Source organism: Olea europaea, unplaced genomic scaffold, assembly GCF_002742605.1.
Source record: "Olea europaea var. sylvestris unplaced genomic scaffold, O_europaea_v1 scaffold1628, whole genome shotgun sequence".
In the NCBI taxonomy this organism is placed as follows: Eukaryota; Viridiplantae; Streptophyta; class Magnoliopsida; order Lamiales; family Oleaceae; genus Olea; species Olea europaea.
Window position 1 is genome coordinate 48,134 of NW_019233922.1, and position 16,396 is coordinate 64,529.

The 16,396-nt window shown below is 31.7% G+C and overlaps 1 long non-coding RNA gene across 2 annotated transcripts; it reads right to left on the bottom strand.

Annotated features, from left to right (window-relative positions):
* Nucleotides 1–13,845: 13,845 nt before the first annotated feature.
* On the bottom strand, nucleotides 13,846–16,162 carry LOC111377226. 2 transcript variants are annotated; one of them, XR_002699679.1, is made up of 3 exons: nucleotides 15,853–16,160; nucleotides 15,186–15,464; nucleotides 13,846–14,362 (listed from the first exon to the last, which is right to left on the bottom strand). It is a non-coding gene; the product is annotated as an uncharacterized LOC111377226 (long non-coding RNA). The 2 variants fall into 2 exon arrangements; XR_002699678.1 differs by having other exon boundaries at nucleotides 13,846–15,464; nucleotides 15,853–16,162.
* Nucleotides 16,163–16,396: the final 234 nt, after the last annotated feature.

Below are 16,396 nucleotides of genomic sequence, written 5' to 3' on the forward strand. Positions count from 1 at the left end.
AATTTTTGAAATATATGGTGGAAAAGTTGTCGAATCCATGAAATATATAGTTAAAATTGATTGTTTGACTTTGACTTAAATAAAAATCTAATTTACATCCCCATCAAACAAAGCCAAAATATTTTAGACGTAAACTCAATTTTTTTTTCTATTTTTAATCACACATTCTCCAAAAAATTACTATTTAAAGCAATATTCTTCTCAGAAAAATGACACCAAATAGGGGCTTAGCAGGTAATTACACCTACCTTTATTCTAAGCATGTTTTCAATATTTTTATAATTCCATCTATTACGTTGCTTCAAGCAGCAAGCCACAAATATGAGGTTTAAGAAAATAATTTAATAGTATAAAATTTAGAGAAATGAAATGATTTAAAACATATGTGGTTATGTTTGATAATGAGCCTCTATGCGACATTCATTTTTTTGTGTAAAATGAGTTTTTGAATAGTAAATTTTTGAAGAATGTGTGGTTAAAAATAAAAAAAGTTTTTGATTTACGTAAAGAATATTCTATTATAAGAATGTATGATTAAAAATGAGTATGAGAAAAAAGAGTTTTAAAAGAATGATTGTCTAACATGAGTTAAATTAATAATGAACCATTGGAAAGGGAAAAATGAAGAAGATAACATTTATAATAATAGTTATAATTAATAATATTTTTCAAATTTTGCACATTGCGCTATCTTTTGAGGATAACATACTAATATATGCACATTGCGCTATCTTTTTCAAATTTTGCAAAATGAATAATATTTAGAAGTACTCACAGATAATTTTCTCGAATATTACTTTTCTAAAGAATATTAAAGTTGTTCAAAACTCCATTTTTTTATACGTTAATTTCAAACTGTTGTCTCTTTTTTCATTTTTCATTTTTATTTTTTATGAGCAGATTTCATATTTAGCGAAATGAGATTAAATTTGTGGCGAGAGTGAAAAATGTTTAGAGAAATTACGTGACGATTTATTTAGTGATGATAGATGATATTAAATAACTTTGAGTTGTATAAATCAACTTAAATACCCCCACATCCAAATAGGGACAAATAAAAAAAAATTAAAAAATTAAAAATAAAAACGTGAATCATAACCCAATCATCCCGACCATAAACCATGGCAGAAATGATCAATGGGACCGATCTTATGAGAAACATGATTGCCCCTAAGGTCAACAGGATGTTGTGTTAAATTTTAATTTGTTATGTGAGCTTATATGTATAATTAATTATGCATAAGACTATTTTAAAATTAAGTTCAAAATTAAAGTTATCTTATAAAGAATTAAATTATTAGGTTTAGGGCATCTAAATAAAGTGTGGGCCAAATTATATGAGTAAAAATCAGATTATTTTATAATTAAATTTTATGATGAATGAAATATATATGAGAAACTATATATTAGGTTATGGTCTTCAATTCATATGCAACTTCTTATTCTTTATGTCATCCAATCAATACAAAAATATAAGAAAAAGTATATTGAAGGGGAAGATCCAATATCCACAATCAAGAAAAAGGAATTCAAGAATCAAGAATGTGGATCAAAAAGCAAAACCAAGAATAAAAATTAAAGAATTAAAGGAGGCAAAATTCAATAACAAAAGTGAAGAAGCCAAACATAAAGAGATTGCAGTAGATTTTTGAGATTCAATATCTGGAATCAAGATCCAGTAATAAAGAATCGAACTCAAAGAATTAATATATGTTCCGCATTATTAATTTTCTTGGTGATTCGATATAGAGGATTTTGATAATAAAGGAATTTGAATTTTAAGTTCTATAGTTTCTAATTTTATAATATTTAAAGTGTTTATAAAAGTTTCAACGTGTTGGTCGATCGGGCATAAAAATAAATGGGCTAGTCCACTAATTCATCCAGCCTGTTGGCATGTCCACGAGCAGATTGTCCCCTGGGGGTGATTGAGAGGACATGACAACCGTGCCATCGTTAAATCCAACCTTACGTTTTATAGGAACGGTTAATTGTGATTTCCTTATCATCATATCTCATCATATTTTATTCCAATACTCGTAGATTTTACGACAAATATATCCTTCATAAACCTAGGAAATGACATATTTCGTTATCTGTAAAATTACTAATTCTCACGGCAAAGAGGGATGAAGATTTAAATAACTTGGAACCTTTGCCAAGGAGAAAAGTCGGCAACTTGAAACCATAGTTGGAGGTAAATCTTGACTGCAACATAAATGTACTTGGCCATATTCAAAAGGTTCAGAGCTGGACCTGAGCATATGCTCAACAGGCTGCTGCCTCAAGCCCAGCTCTTCAAGGGGGCCCAAATTTTTTATTTCCTTTTTTTTTTTGTGGTAAAACCCACTAATTAACGTAAAAGAATCCTCCCATAATTGAAATGTTTTGTAAATCTCTTTTACATTAAGTTAGCAATTGGTTATATAGTACACCGTTGGATTTTGATTTACGTTGATTTTGGAGACCTAATTTATGGAGTTCGCCTCGAACCCCCACGTTCACAGGACCGACCTTGAAAGGGCTCCGTTGGTAAAAAATCATTTAACCATTCAACATTAATTAGCATTGATGAGATCCTTTCATGATTTTATGATAATGGAGCTGATGAGTAGTTATCTTCAAATTGGAGGGTTACTAAGTTGAAACGACATGGGCTTCTCCTGCCTTGGGCGGTTACTTGGCTCTATTGAAGAGGCCCAAGCCAGAGGGTTAAAATCTAGGTTTAGAAGTTAATTGCTGTCAGTTTGTTCTTTTAATAGATGGAAGTCAAACACTAAACAAATTAATTTACAGAGTTTTGCTTTTACTTTGTTAGAATTTGACAATTTGTTCAAGTGGAAAATTTAGAGAGACATTTTCTTAGTAGTGAGAACATATTGTGTTTTTTTTTTTTTTTAATATTTGCAAAACTAGACTATACTATTTAATTTAATCACATATACGAAGAAAATAATCAAGTTAGACAATTAATTAAGTTAAACTCATACAGAAACGCAATAATAACGGATTTTTAGTTCCTGAAATCATAATATTCGTTGTTATTACTCTTTATCAACGGAATATTAGCAATTGCAAATCCATTGTTAATTTAAGGGTAGCTGATAGTTATCAATGGATCGCGCGCCGTAAGTAAAAAAATGAAACCTCTTACCAACAAATTTTTCGTTGTTAAAGTGTGAAACTTTTACTAATGAAAATTTCGTTGATAAAAATCTTAACCATTATCAACCGACTTTTTGTTGATAAATGTCTACTATTACAATTGGTAAAAATCAATATTGTAAATAGCTACATAGGTGTTAGGCGTAACATTTTTTTTTTGTTATTATTATTTATTTAATAATTATAAATTTTTAACTTTTAACTAACTGAATTGAAAGGCCCAAAAAGTTGTTTAATAACTTATTGGACCACAAATTTATAGAAGGAAACACCCAAAAACTTTATTGTAATTTTTCGATGTAGGATAAGAATTTCTTTGGTTGGACTGTATTATATTGTACTATTGTGCAAATAATTATTTATATTTTATTACCCTTCAACTATGTATATTTAGTAGCAAATGATTGATTTTTTTTTTTAATTATCAAAATTGATTAATATCATCAATGGATTTTTTGTGGATAATATGAATTAAGCTGATTTTTTTTTTTTTGATAAAATTAATTACCCTTCACCTACGGATATTCCTTAGGAGAATGTTTGAATTTTTTAATTATTAAAAGTGATTAATATTAGCTACAAAAATTCCATTGGTAATATGGGCTACTCTTCACTCACAGGAAATCCATTGGTGAAATGTTGACACTTTAGAAAAACAAAAAGTTGAATTATATCACCTACCGAAAATATTTTTGGTAAATAGTATGTCTATTAAACAAGAACATTAGGCACAGAATATCCGTTGATAAAGAGCCACCACTTTTACCAACTAAAATTTCGTTTGTGATTTTTGTAGTTAAAAGTCTAATACTTTTACCAATGGATATTTGTTGGTAATTATTTGTAGGTGAAAAGTTGATTTTTAGATGTGGTTATTCTAAAATTATTTAAATCCAAAAGTAGGGGAAAAATGGGGATTAAAATAAATTACTGAGCGACTTGATTTAAAAAGTATGATTTATTTGAGGACTCAATTGATCAAAAATCAGAAATTTAGGACCGTGAACCAATAAGTTAGAAATTGGAAGTTTTGGGACAGTTTGCCCTACGGGGCAGCCATGTTTGTGACGTTATTACACTCATCACGTACGTTCATAGGTAGCCTTTGCATGTTAGAACGTCTCAAAGTTCACATTGAGACCTTCATTATGGTATACAATTTGCATATTTTCCAAGTCATATAGATGCCTCAAATCGCATGTCTAAGCAACACCCCGAAATGTTAATTGTTGAAAGTTTTATGAGTGTGCAGATTTTATGTTTGAGTAGTTATATTTGGGATGATCGGACGTCCTCTATCGTTATCTGATCAAACCGATTCTTCTCTCGTTGCAAATCTAATGATGAGTCCTCTGAGGTGGTATAAGGAATGTACCCTTAAGACCCGAGCTCGTCCCCCGAATAATTAGATGAAAATCGGACTTAGTTGAAAAATCTGTTGAGAATTTTTTGTCGAACATTGGATTTTGTCCTCTAGTGCCTTTGTACTCCCGTGATCCTTCCTAGATACAAGCCATTGATAAATTGATTCAAAAAATGATTATGGATTGTTAGCTTATTTGCACGTGTAAGCATATATGTGTGGGAAAAATAAGTGCTTTTACATTTTTGAAAGGCAACTTATTTTCAAAACTTGATCATTTTAAAAAGTGAATTATTTTAGGATTATGGGGAAATGTGAAGTTTTATGTGAAAATGTGCATAAGCAACGTACTAATGGCTTCAACCATTATGTTTTAATGCATACGTGATTTTTGTTAAGATTGAGAACACAAAAAATTCTTTACATACAAGAAACTTATTACAAGCTTCAACCATTATGTTTTAATATACAATTGATTTTTATTAAGATTGAGAACACAATAAATCTTTACGGAAAAAAAGAAAAAGAAGAAGAAGAAGAAGCTTACTCCTCTGTTTAAAACCCCACTTCCAAGATAATAATCACCACTGCTATTCTCTCCACCTCTCTCACTGTTGGAATTGGTCCAAAAATTAACCGAAAAAAAAATAAAAATAAAAATAAAAAATTGGTTAAGTATGAAAAGGTGTGACTTCGTGTCAATTTCGACCAAATATTCGGACTTGATCCGATGGTTAAATTACAAAAGTAAATAGACTAACTCATTCTACTCGTCGAGGAGATTGTCGTAGTATATTTGAAATCTCGAAACCAATTCTAGATGAATGAGAATTTGCGGTCCAAAGTTGGAAGAAATGAAGTGTTTCAATTTTACAAAATGAGGTTTTGGCTAAGTGTTGCAACTTTTTGAAAGGATGTATGTTTTGACCCACACTACTTCATTTGCATCATTTCTACATCTATAAATAGGACCATTTGGACGTGATTTGGAGTACACCATTGCATTGAGCATCCATTCTTCTCTTGCAATTCATCTTTCTCCCATTCTCATAACATTCCTTTGTAGAGGGAAAATTCCATTGAAGTTTTGTCATTCTTGTGGTTTGAAGTGCTGCTACCACAAGTGTGTATCCGTTATATTTTGGGAGATATTTGTCATTCAACCGTGAATACCGTAGCGGGACAATTTATCTTAAGGAAAGAGTTATACTCACCTCGAATTTCCTTTTCTACTACTTATTTCATCTTGGTTTTGTGGTTTTGTACTACACTTCTACTTCATAAAATTGTGGTTTAACTACGCTCCTGCGGGTTGAACTTTGCACTCACAACACAATCATCTTGACCATTCACAAATAAGTTGAATCCAACAAACTTAAGCCAAATTCTCAGTGGCTATTTGGTGTTTTAAATCAATCTATTCAGTACATTTTATGTTCTAATTCTTGTTGGAATCTGATTCTGGAAAATCCGTAGGTCGTCTTTTCTATGATCTATTTTCAGTGTTACTAATGGAGGCCTATAAGACCACTTTAAGGTACAACTACGGTCAGTTTGGAAATAAATATGCCGATGGTTTAATTCTGTTATAATAAATTTTACATTGCTTTATGGATAAACATATCTGGGATTGGAAGTATATATATAATTAAAAATTGCATGATCTTATATTCATTTATGTTCATGTGAATTTATGTTTGATCCATATTTGCAAAATCTATGAAAATTACGTGGTACACGGCATCAGTTGTTGTAATCCAACTATATCTCTGAAACGGTATGATGACAACTTTTGTTGTCGGGACTGCATTATTAACTAAAAATGCCTCAAATTTTGTTTACCTATTATTATGATGTTTATATGTTATTTGTTCAATATTTCCTGATCAACTCGTGCCACCAATGGAGGGAATGTAAATAAGATTTGTATATATTATTGATGGTTGCCAATAAGTGTCTTTGATTTTTATTTTTTTTAAAACAATCATTTTGGCTGGTCACAAAAATCTAAATGTTGTGTTTTGTCATCTATACAACACTAATAAATGCTCGTACTTGTGATCAAATTAAAGACAATTAATTTACTCTTGAAAGGTGTGATCCTGAATGTGTGTAATTATGGAATCCGGTCTTTACCACAAAAGTTTATAGACTTTAAAAAGCATGTGACTTTTGGCAATATTATTTGCGTGACTGCGTCCATTCAATTTTGCTTGGCACGAAACAATTTAATGTCAAGTCTGTACTTAGGCATGTCTGAATTAATTTTACATAATAATCTGAGTTTTGGACGTCAAATCTGTGTAAGGAATTATTATTATTATTATTATTATTATTATTATTATTATTATTATTATTATTTTGTCATTCTGACTCATGAAAAAATGTGTGGTATCATGAATATAATTGACTGCATGAATGCAACTGATTAGAGTTACGTCAATTTCATTTTATTTGAAATGAACAACTTAGTTGTGGAATTGCATGATGCTGGTGCCGGTCATTGTTAATTTAATTGTGGATATGCCAACTCGTGTTGTGATAATAAGATTGCAAATATGGCTATGGCACAGAACATCAACATTCATATGGATGGAATAAATCTATACAGTAAATGTATAAATATTTGGAATATAAGTTGCTATTTATTTACTTTGGTTAATGATTATTCCTTCAAAGGAATATGGAAAATTACATGATAAATTGTTGAGCCTCAATTAATTTGATAAAATTAAATGAGATGATTTATGCTAAACTATATTTGCATAAGAGTATGGCAAAATGATTTTTATCCTAATTATTGTTTATCCAATTATTGGAATGTGAAACTATTTATAGAAGCACAAACATTGTCTATAATTGACGGTGGTACTGATATCCTTGAATTTAATGATTGAAAAATGACATCCAAATTTTAAGGATAAAAACTACGTTATGCAAAGTTGTGAAGAATATTATGAAATATTCTAGATAAAAAGGTGTGTCCTTTCATATGGAAAATCATAACTTTTGATTTGGTTAGTTTCCAAGGAGTATGTCTCCTCATAGAAATTAATTCAAAGAGGTGTGTCCTCTTGAAGGGTTGTGACTTTTGAGAACACAACATGTCAACCTATGGTTGAGTTATTATATGGTGAATATGCACCTTATTACGTGAAATGTCACAAATATGAAAAGTTGCACATGTTTGAAGATTATTAGTCTTCTTTATTGTTGAATTTTACTTCAAGTGTGGAACCAAGTTGGTTTATGCTTTGAAAGCGTTGCTAATCTATGTGACGACCTTGATGTGACTTGAATAATCAAATTATTATAGTTGATTGAAGTACAACTTCAAATGGAAAATGAGTTTTCATTTGTGTGAATCGATGATCATTATTTTGAAAGTACATAGACTTTCATGAAACACTCGATATAAATATTATCTAAGTGATAAATGGATTGAACTATGAAGGAGTTGATAACTCTAAGTTCAAGTATAACCTAAAAATGTAGGGGTTATCGTAAATACTTGATAACTTATATGAAAAGTTCAAGACGTGTGGATGTAATAGTAAAACTACGACTTGCATATATATTCCTAATTTAGGAATTGTGAGGGTAACTTAATTAGTTTAAATTTACAATTTCCTATACCTATCAAGAAATGGGAGAAACTCCATATGAGTTATAGAAAAGTCATCATTCGTCCTACCAACACTTAAAAGTGTAGGGGTGTTTGGCAAATGCTGAAATTCCTAAGCCTAAACAAATAAAGATTGATCCCAAAATAATTAATTACATATTTATTGGATACGTCAATAATAATAGTGCATATCATTTCTTTATACACAAATTGGATGTACACAAGGGTACCATAATTGAATCAAGGAAGACGATATTCTTTGAAAAATTGGTTCCTTACAAAGATAAAGAAAATGTAAGTTTAAATAAGTCGAAACATCAAGAAAATGCTAATAAAGCATTTCGACATGAAGGGCATGGGTGTGACAAATATAATACTAGGGTTAAAGATCTCTAGAATATTGAAAGAATTGTACTTCCCCAATCTCATTACAAGAAGTTTGAAGTATTTGAAGAAAGTCTCGCGAAAACTCGTATTGACACAAGTCTACACTTTGTCAAGAATAAAGGTGAAAACATGTCACAACTAAGGTATTCACAAGTGATTGACAGTGTAATGTATATTAGGAACTGTACTTGACCAGATATTACTTAGTAGATTCACGAGTAATTTAGGCCATATCACAATCATTGGGTGGCATTAACAAAGGTCTTTAGGTATTTGAAGTATACTATGACCCATAGATTACATTTCACAAGATATCCTATGGTATTCGAAGGATATTGTGATGCTAACTTGATATCCGACATGAAGGATTCCCGGTCCACAATAGGTTATGTTAGTATCCTTAGTGGAGCTGCTATCTCATGAAAACCGACAAAGCAAATGTGTATTGCTCGATCACCTATGGAATCTGAGTTCATTGCTTTGGATAAAGTCAAAGAATAAGTAGAACGGCTTCGAAGATGTTCCATAAGTATACACTGTGATAGTCAATCCGCTAATAAAAGGGCTAGAAGAAGTAAGAACAATTGGAATATTTAAATAATATTCATAAAGTTCAAATACATTGTGATAATTCAATATTGGAAATTGAAAGCCCTTCAACTAAAAGAAATGATTGACTAGTGTAATGATAAGAAATCCTCCAATCGTGTTTGAAATTGATAAAAGCTTTAGATAAAGCTAAAAAGAAGCATGTAGCTTCATGAGAGAATTTCTTGGTGTTAACAATGTGTATCTATTAAATAAATCGATCGTTGGCTAGCTATATTTGATAAGATACTAAGTCACATATAATGGTAAATATAGACACATATCTCTAGACATAATACTGTTAATCAGTTGATCCCAATAGTGTAAACTCAATGTACCTTTAAAAGAGATTTACTAAGAGAGATCAAGAATACTACATATCGAAGGGAATGAGATAAAGTCTACTACGTTAGAGTCCTTAGAATGGTAATCCTACCTTGTTGACTGGAGATCCCAAGATCTTGGTTCAAAGGGACAACTAAGTTGTGAGGTTCCATAAAGCACTTAGGAAATCAAATTTCCTAACTCATTCCTATGATGCGAAAGCGCTTTCTGCAGAGTGGTTAAAGGTTAAGTTAATTTTTTAATGATTCCTATATCTTGACTAAAGTCAAGTGGAGTAGGGCAGAATACTTTTAATAGGAGGTCATTTATGTAAGTATGAAGTGTGGCTGCTTAAATAAGAATTATATGAGGTTTGAATTCTTTAAACACTTATGAAATCGAGATGGGTTCAGGGCCAAAATGAACCAAGTCATGAGAAACAAGTACGGAATAAGGAAGACATCTGTGTGAGCATCGTTGTCTTGGCTTACACCAAATGCTGAATGGTTCAAGACATCACGTTCACCACTTAGTCGAGTAAGTCCGATAGTATTTTACTGCGGGAGGTTTAAGGCCAGATGCCCGATGCAATAGCTTTCTTCTCTCTCTCTCTCTCTCTCTCTCTCTCTCTCTCTCTCTCTACAATGCATCATATCATAGCATTGCATGTGCATACTCAAATTTCCATTCATTTGGGGGATTGTTGAAATTGGTTCAAAAATCAACCGAAAAAATTTTTTGCTTAAGTATGAAAAGGTGTGACTTTGTTTCAATTTCGACCAAATATTCGAACTTAATCCGATGGTTAAATTACAAAAGTAAATAGATTAACTTATTATACTTATCGAGGAGATCTTCGTGGTATATTTGAAATCTCGAAACCAATTCCGGATGAATGAGAAATTGCAATCCAAAGTTGGAAGAAATGAAGTGTTGCAATTTTTCTAAAGGAGGTTTTGACTAAGTATTGCAACTTTTTAAAAGGATGCATGTTTTGGTTTACACCACTTTATTTACACCCTTTCTACATCTATAAATAGGAACATTTGGGCGTGGTTTTGAGTATACCATTGCATTGAGCATCAGTTCTTCTCTTGCAATTCATCTTTCTCTCATTCTCATAACATTCCTTTGTAGAGATAAAATTCCGTTGAAGTTTCATCGTTCTTGTGGTTTGAAGTGCTGCTACCACAAGTGTGTATCCATTGTATCTTGGGAGACATTTGTCATTCAACCGTGAGCACCGTAACGGTGTAATTTATCTTAAAGAAAGAGTTATACTCGCCTCTGATTTCCTTTTCTATTCCTTCTTGGTTTTGTGATTTTGTACTACACTTCCACTTCATAAAATTGTAGTTTAATTATGCTCCTGCTGGTTGAACTTTGTACTCACAAACAATCATCTTGACCGCTCACAAATAAGTCGGATCCAATGCTCACACGCCCCTTCCTATAAACACTCTCAAAATACTTAGAAAAACCTTTAGAATAAAATTTTTAAAACTTGGAAATGAACTTTCTTGGAAAATCCATGGAGTTTTAAATGAATGGGAGAAGGAGCCTCTTTAATCAACCGGAGAAGATGATACTGGATGGTGGATACTAGTTAGGTAGCCTGATATTTTTTGTCTTCTAAATTACTGGTAGCCTATTTTGTCGGCGAATCAGAGAATGCTGTCCAGTATTCATGCACCACTATTTTTTAGATTTTTTTCAACTCCTCATGTAGAAATTTGTTCATAAATTTAAGGATAAGCTTATAATATGTTTCTACTCATTTTAATCTTAACATTTCTTATTTTCAGGTTTTAATCAAAAGCTTAATCCTTAATTTATGAGTAAATTTCGATTTGTGCAATTTTTATGTTAGATGGAATTTCTTATATGTAATGTGTTTATTTGATTAGATACTTACTCATTTGAGTTGAGATGAAGTTTTTCTAAGTGTTTGATGATTTTGGTTAAAGATTGTTGAGAATACATCCATCCCCCACAGATGTTCGATAAATAATGCCGAAGAGATTTTTTAAGATTACATGCTAGATTGTAATCCATCGAGACGTTTTAATGCATACTACCAGTTATAAAATTGATCTCCTGCCCTGATCATAAATAAGGTTCGTGAAAGTTTTTATCCTGCCTACTAAAGCAGGAGATCAGGCTTGCTACATGTTATAGTACTTGATCACTACAGATCTAAAACCTCTGTGCATAAGAACTAGAAGACTTAAATGATGGCCCCCCAGGGCACATCTCCAAGTCAGCTTAAATGATGGCCCCCTCTGTGCAACTTTGCTTGAGGCTAGCGCGTCAAGGGTTCGAATCCTGAAATATGGATTTGGCTCTTGAGTAAGTGCAAGTGTACAAGCAGCCTTCCACCCTGTATCCTTGGAGGCATAACCTGCGATTTACCTACCTCACGATACTCCAGAGCAGGAGTGGTGGGGGACCCTTAAGGTTGGGGTTCAACCTTTTTAGAAGACTTAAATGATGAGGTCCCTCAATTTTATGGATATAGGGAGATTAGGAGCTGATGTTTGTGATCACTAGGCCACGAGGTTGCTATCTGAGACAAAATGGAACTAACATGTCTCCTAATGAAAGTCAAAGGCAATTCGCTTTTGGGGTATGGCCTATATCCGAAAGTAGCAGAATATTTTCAATTTGAATGTTTGTGTACAATGAGAAATTGGCACATGCATGTTCATTTCAAGGCTTATTGGGGCATATTTGAAAGAGATCCAGACATGAATATTGATTTCAATGCCTGTTATGTGACACTTGGCATTTGCATGTTCACTTCGATGCAAATTATTTTATATTTGACTAACTATTACATGCATCAATCTTTATTCGTTGTGACTAAAGTTCTATAATTATAGTTGAGGCGGGAGTTGAAGTACTAATATTTCGATGTCGCTAAGTTGTAATTCGATTCGCAGCCATATTTTGTAAAAGGGAAAAATGTATTTTATCAATGAAAGGGGATCTACCTTATGTTTCCCCCTATTGTTGTTGTTATTATGTTAAAAGTTTATTTTCGCACTCGATTACTAGTTTTGATCAAATGTGAAGTCAAAGTAAGTAAACGATGACTCGAAAGATTAGAAGACTTATTTTTAATGATCATTGGAACAATTTTATATAAGTTCGAAATGTTTTTAATTAAATAGAGACAAGCCGCCCTGATTTGGAAAAAAGGCTATTGGTAGCTTGTTTTCTATTTAATGCAAGGCTACCGGTACCTTTCATTGTAAGTAGAGTTGTCATGTTTTAAAAAATCTAGTGATAAGAAATGTTTGACTTGTTATCAACTTGTAAATATAACTTACATGAGCCAATGTTTTGCAGATACTGAATAATTGCTCGGTGAACTCATGAGTAGCATAGCATTTGTGATTGTCAGTTTGACATGTAAAAAGCATGACGCTGAAGTTTACAAAATCTAAATGTCTCTCTTGTTATATGGTTGTTATCATAGTTATTAGATTCGAACTGAACATCGATTCGAACAAGGTATAGGGTTTGAGGTTACTAGTCGAAATGACTAGTCAATGGTCGGACTGTTGGGTCATTGTATAAAATTCTACAAAAAAATATAGAGTATAAATTTTTTTTAGGTAAAATTAAAGTTTTTAAGTTATTTTTCAATAATTATTTAGGTCGATCAAAGTTCTTTTAAAAAAGTATTTTTAGAAAACCTATGAGTGACTCTTTAGATAGACATATGTTATTGCACATAAATAATACTAAAGCACTTTGTGTTCCAATGATGAGGAACCCATTATTTTCCTTAGAGATCCAAAGTTCCTTGGACCCAAAAATTTTGAAAGAGAATTTCAAAACTCAATCAAACCGGTCAATCGGGCCAGTTAAAACCCTGGTTTACTTAATCAAAGCTCGATTTTGACTGAGTCAAGTACATTTCTATTAAATTAATTTGCTTGGCTAGGTCATCGATTTTCCGGTCCAACTATCAACTCATCTATAGCTTGCGAAAAATGCTATCGATTATATTCTATAGTATTTTCCGAAATGCTATTGTAGATGAAGTTATTAAAAGTCGTACCTCTATTATAATATTTTTTAAATGTTATTATAAAGTGCTATAAAAAACTTTTAAATAGCATTCTTTTATTGTCATGGTTTTAATAATTATAGCATTCTTTTCGTGCAATAATTCATATTTTTTATACGATAGCATTTTTTTTGTTATAATTTTGGCTTTAATAACATTCTTTAATCGTTATGATACATCTTCAATAGCATTCTTTTTTCATAGTGTGTGTGTGTGTGTGTGTGTGTATTATATTTATAGCTTTTATTGTAATGTATACGTACTCAATAGCATTATCTTTTGGAATAAAAATATAAACAATAATCAAGGCAATAGTAAATTCCAAAACATACATCAATAATGTCTTGTAGAAATAGACAAGTGTAGTTGTTTAGTAGAAAAATATAATTATGTTATATACTAATAGCAATACATACTTGAAAAGGAAATACAAAATTAAATTAGAATTATCTCATTCTAGATCTTCAAAAGAAAGTTTCTTAAATTCTTGCAACTTGTCCGGAGTAGACATCCATCAAACCAACGATGCATTTAAATCTGGAACTTAACAAAGTGAAACACTTGTTAAATTGTAAAAATAATGTAAACTAAAAAAAAGTCAAAACTCTAATTAGTGAAGGAAATTGATATGAGCAAAAATCAATGCTACCATAATGTTGGATTAGAATACAAGTGCCAGTGCCACTCCCAAGACCAATAAACACCAAAGTTATCGTACCAAATCACAAAAGCCAAATGGGAAATCGACATACCTTGAAACAAGACGGGACCAGAACCAAATTGACAACCCAAGGAGCATGAAACCAACATATTATGATTATCTGGTTGCAACCTAGGAAGAGTGATGGAAGAAACCAAACCATACTTGTCATTGGAAACTATGCTGACAAGAAGTAAAAGCTCTTAAATATCCTTAAAGATGAAAAACTCAATTATGTGTACTTCAATAGTGCTTAATATTCTATCAAACAGCATTTGCATAACTTAGTATGACAAAACAACTCAAGCAAGTGACAGAAATACTATTACTAATCTTAGATAACAACTTACGATGTTGTTGGTGGTGGAGCTTCAAACACTTGCCCACATTATCATGTGAAGGGGAGCAATATAAACCAAGTCCAAAATTTCCACATTGCAATGGGCAAATGAAATTTTAAATGTTTAAATTGCTAGTTGTGAAGATTTTATGCTTTATAATCATCTAAAACCATAACAGTAGAGCTTCTCCGTTAGGTTGTTGCCCTAGAGGTCAATCCACCAATCTGATCAAACTTTGACACTAAGAAAACGTGAACTAAATGCAAGCTAAATTAATTTTGTCAAAATCATTTGCTGGTAATGGTATTGACTAGTTGTTGAAATACTATTATTGTCAAAAGTGCATCAAAACAAAGTCTAAATTACTATATTAAAGACATGTTTGGCAGGTTGGAATTGACAGGATTAAGTACGAAAAAGAAGTTGAAATTTTGTGTGTTGTTCCAGAATGACTAGTTTATCTAAAATGTATGATTTTCATTATTCACAAAGATATAAGGAAATCTAATCTGCACTATATTGGGATGATAAAGATGTGAAAGAAGGGCAACTTCCGAATTGAATTGTTGTTCAAGTAAAGTTCTAGCTTCCTCATTATGAGTTGGAATTCTCACCATTTTTACAACAACTGCTCTCTGCTTATGAATTCCTCTGTAAATTCTACTATGTGCACCAGAAGCAAACGTATTGCCGATAAATAACTGAGAAAGATCAGTCGTCCATTCCTCTTGATCTTCAGATGCTTCCCAAGTCTCAAACATTCTCAGAATCCAATATCATTGACCAAGATTCCTAACTGTCAAATCTTTTCCTCTCCATATTATTTGCATCATTGCTTAACTGTGTTCTCGAGACTCGAAGTAGAAGGAATTAATAAAGATTTGCTCTTAGACCTGCACGGTCGAAACAGATTGAAACACGAGGTAGCCATTGAATATATAAACAAATCTTGTATAGTGACTATACTCACGCCAGTTTTTAATAATTACCAACAAAATCAAACACCCCTATCAATAAGAAGCCACAAGACTTTAAAATACTTCATAATTTCTTTTGTCTCAAAATAAATATTTTTCAAAATACAAGAATAATCATCTAAAAAAATAAAATTAATCCCATAAATGACACTATTACAAGATCAAGTCACACTGCAAAAACACACATAATAGAAGGGAAAATATGTGGAGAAAACAGAAAAGCAATGAAGCACAGATTTGCAGAGAGTCCTCTACTGCGACGATCCAATTTAAAAATACAAAAAAAAAAAGAGAAAAAAAATACCTTATTAATGAAGTGAAGGAGAAACAATCTCCAGATTCTCCACTGATTCAAATCGTCGATGCTAACATTTTATTCCTAAATTTCACATGGAATCTGTAGAACATATAGAAGAATATAATAGACAAAAATAGATGGAAATCTTGGGGATTAACCTGTGGTAAAATCAACAGAGAATAGATGGATATCTTGGGGATGAATCTGTGGTTAAATCAACAAAAAGAGGTGAAAAAAAATAGTAATGAATCGGCCAGAAGAGAGGTGGAGACGTGATTCAATGAGATAGAAAATAGAGGAAATAAGTGAAAATTGCCATTTGATCCACCTTATTTTCACTTTGACCTTTGACTTATTTAAAAAAAAAAAAAAAAAAACACATAATTTAAAGACACCTTTCCAAAAATACTCCTCTATCTTCCTCTCTTTCTTTGTCGACGGTTTGAAAAGGAAAAATCAAATTCACTGACAGTCGGCAGTCCAGACATCTCCCTCACCAAAGAACTTCCGGTTGTCGACTTTTAAGAGTTGTAAAGATTAGTTTTGTGAA